This window comes from Camelus ferus, chromosome X (genome assembly GCF_009834535.1).
Source record: "Camelus ferus isolate YT-003-E chromosome X, BCGSAC_Cfer_1.0, whole genome shotgun sequence".
Taxonomy (NCBI): Eukaryota; Metazoa; Chordata; class Mammalia; order Artiodactyla; family Camelidae; genus Camelus; species Camelus ferus.
The window spans coordinates 28603722-28607836 of NC_045732.1; positions in this window are offsets into that span (position 1 = coordinate 28603722).

The following is a 4115-nucleotide window of genomic DNA, read 5'->3' on the forward strand; positions in this document are numbered from 1 at the left end:
CACGACTAGAAGAAATATAGAAGTAGTTGCAGGAGCGAGATGCCAAGAGATGAGGGAAATGTGGAGGAAGTTCTCCACGCTGAGGTATGTGCGTACCCACAAGACGAGGAATTAACTCGAAACATCTGCCATGGCCAGAGAAAACGACAGAGAGCTGGGCGTCAGCCAGGTGAGAACTTTTCTCCCTTTACCTCTTTCTCCTTGATGTCTTCCGACCTTGTGGGCATCTGCAAATGTGCGTAGGAAGATACAGAAGTAGGACTAGAAGTACAAAGTGGTGGGTGTGGAGAATATTAGAAGCCCCTGCTCTCCCGCTGCAGGTGGTTAACGGGAAAGTCTCAGACTGGAAAAGAATGAGGTACTAACTTTCAGTGGTTCTGAATCAATAATCAATGAATTTCCTCCATTTTCGAGGAGCCCCTGGATAGAAGTCAGGGGTTCAGTGAACTTGATTTCTTGGGGGAAAAAAACGGTTACATAGTTATTTTCACTAAACTCTGACTGAAATTTGGCCTCTCCTTTAATTATGAATGCACGTAACACAGCACAGTAATATTAGCAGTACCTGTGCAGGAAAGAGTTGGCATAGTAAGCCTGAGAGCACTATCCTTAGGAGGGCCTGCTTGCAAGGCGGCCGTTAGCTTAAATCAGGGAAGTACAGTTCCAGGAATCTTCCTCCCCTTCCCTAAGTGGTCAGGGTGGGTCACTGTGGAGTGCCTAGATTGTTTGTGCAAACAATATGACTTATGCTGACCCCCTGCTTTCCTGCTAGGAGACTGGAATTTTGGTACAAGCTAGGTAGAGGGTGCTTATGTGACGAGTCCCCGGTGAAAACTCCGGGCCCTGAATCTCTAATGGACTTCTCCCTGAAGAAACATTACACACATGCTGCTAATTTTTGTTACGGTGGGGGTGGGGCGCACGTGAAAAAGCAACTACCTTAGTGGCCCCTCATGGGCGAGAACGAGAGACGTCAAAAGGAAGCCTTATGGATTCCACCTGTGTCGTCCCCATCTGATCTAGCTGTGTGTCTTCACTGCATCACTATAAATCATCTGAGCTGTAGAGACAACCACATGCAAGTGCTCTGAGACCATCTAGCTGATAGGTGAATGTAGTGGCAGGGGAGGGGGGGCTTAGGGTACCTCCAACACGGTGGCAGAATTTGTTAGAATGACTCCAACTCACTGAAATTTAGCTACAGCGTTACTTTGAAGGAAAGAAAGAGGGAGGGGCAGGGCATGCCGAAACGCAGGTACCTGGGTGACTGTGGAGGTACCATAGCATGAAGCAGCAGCTGAGTGGCTGTGGTCAGAGGTAAAAGCTCCCTATAGAATGTCAGTGTGACAGATCCATCCTTACAGTTGGCTCACTGCATCCCCCAGGCTGCTTTTGGCCATGCAGGCTAAAGTGGGGGGAAAAAAATAGCCGTAGCCCAGGTGATGACTTGTTTCTTTTTCTCTCTCTGTCCCCCCTCTGGGGAGGGGGAGAAAGGGTCCAAGCACAGAAATTAGTTTGTAGTTGCTCTGTCCATTAAGTGGATGGGAAAAAGGCTAAGTCTTTTGCTAGGACTGGAGCCAGGCTTTAAATAAGGCAGAGGGGGAAAAGAAAGGAGAAACACTCTAGCCTTTTCTTCCCTCTAGCTGCTACTGCAGCAGCCCCTTCCCCTCCCCTTGCACTCCAGCTGGGTTCTCCTGGCAGCTGTGATGTGAACTCTGTAAACGGTGGATTTACTGCTAGGGCTTTGAGTAAACTTGTAATGAGGGAGAAAAATGGAATTTTAAATCACAGCTTTGCATTTTGTGGCTGTTGCGTCTGGCTGTATGATACAAATTGATGTAAAATGTTATATGCTTTTAATTTCATAATGCTGGAAGGGTCATCTCAACCAGGGAAAACAGAAAAGGAAAAAAAATGGGTTCATGGGACACAGCTCACTTGTTTTCTGCCACAGGTGGGCGGATTGGAATTTAAACTCAGTATTGAAACAAGTCTCCTCTAACTGATGATTTTTTGCTGTGGTTTTTGCCTGTTGGAGCCTCTGGGAAAAGGGAACCAGTCTCCAGATGAACATACACATACGGAATTTTAAAAAAGCATTTTTAGTTTTGCTAATGAGCTTCTGTAAAATAAGATTTCTGGCCCTTAAGGGCTGATGATTTTCTGCCCTGTTGTGCATATTTTTGCGGGGGTCAGGTTGGACCCTAAGACTGACAAGGTGAAAAGTGCTTGGGAAAGGCTTGCTTATCACTTGGACTTGGAACGCAGGTGTCTGGCCCTCCAGCGTCTTGGCTTTGCTTGCTGCTGAGGAAAAGCCACTGGTATTTTAGGTATACTGAATTCACAGATGCTGGTTGCCTGGACCTGACTCCAAGCTAAAATGTAATACTGCCTGCTCTGGCCTGATTCATTGTCAGCAGGGAGCTATGCTCAGCTGCAAGCAGGCACAGGGTCAGTGAATGGGACTGCCAGACTCTGGGACTGCTGGACCCCTCTGTGAGGTCCTAGCTCTGAAAACGCCTGGGTGCTGGCTGGACTGGCTGGGTTGCTTGCAGATGCCCTAGGGTAAGGGCTTGTTCTCCAATGGGATCGCTTGAAGTGGAGCTGCAGGTGGGCTCTATAGTTCTGATGCAGAGCTTGATTGCATTCCTACCTTGTGATTCCTATTGAACCCTGCAGGATAAGGGAGGGTGCTCACGGGGAGTATGACACCTCTGCCCCCTCAGCAAATCAGACTCTAGAACCCTTGTGTAGGGTGGAGTGAGGGTGGGAGGGGTGCCTCACTGCTGTTGACTTGTGTTCTGCTTACCAGATGAGCGGCAGTCTGCAACAGTGGACTGACAGCCTGACTCCTTCCCTCACTTTTCACTTGGTCCTTGGATTATTCATTGTAGCAATCTTCAGAAAGGGTTTTGTCTTTTCTAGGCTGCTCACCAGATCAATGAACAGGACAAGTCATGGGGGGAGGAAGGTTATATAGATCCATTTTTTTTAATGTTGAAAAATCAGAATTTTGTTATTGAGCAAGGGCTCATGTGCCCGTGGCGCAGAAAGCCAAACTGTTGGCAGCAAGTGTTTGCAGCAAATTAATGGTTTATTTGCAGGACGCCAAGCAAGGGAGTAGGAGACAAGCCTCAGATCCACTCCATCTTAGTCTTTGAATTAGGTATGTCTTAAAGAGGAGGAACAAAGAAACTGAGATTAATCATCAGTCCTCTTGTGGCATTTCTGAATTGTGGTTTCAAGAGTGAGGATGTTTCCAGTTTAGGATTCTCTGGCCAGGTGGTCCAAGGCTCAGGGGGTTTGTGAGCTCATCTTGCCCTGGAGAAACAACTTGCATTTGTATGTTAATTGTGGTATCTCCAACAGCAATTTTAGTACCTTAACAATGTTACTGACAACAATAGTCTTAGTCATGTGACTCTGGTTAATTAGTGTTCAGTTAGCACGGGATTGAGGTCAGAGGTGACAAGCAAGGGAATAAAGTTTTGGATAGAGTGATTAATCACAAACTCACTAAGGAACTTGGTTTGGCGAGGGGAGGGGGGGGCTCAGTTTCAGTTTCGCCCTGACTGGTTCCTGAATATAATGTGGGTTTTTGGGGTTAAGTTGTAAAAATGTTATTCTGTGAAAATACTTGTGTCCCTCTTGCAGACATAAGGTCTGGGCAAAAAAGAAATGATTAGGAAAAATTGTAAAGTTAGGATTAGTGAATGGGACAAGAAGATTTTGGAACAACTGAGAAAACAACAAAATATCCTTGGCACCTGGGTAGGGGTGGGGCATTGATGAGCTTTGGTTTTCAGAGCTGCTCCAGGAAGATGTATCCTCTTTCTGAAGAAAACCATGCCTTTGTGCTGTCTTTGCAAGCTTCTATGACAGTGCTTAGGGTTCAGATGGGCAACTGAGCCCAGTTGGCTTATGATTGTGACTGTGGGAGGGTAGGGGTGGGGCAGCTCCTGCAAGGTCCCCAACGGCACTTCCAAATGCAGTCCACCCTCGGCAGATGATGAACTCAAGTCGCTGATAGAACGGTTTGGAATGGACTGCCTTAGGCAGTCCCTCTTAAAGCAAGGACCGAACTCTGGACTGAGAACCTGGGGGTGGGAGGCACC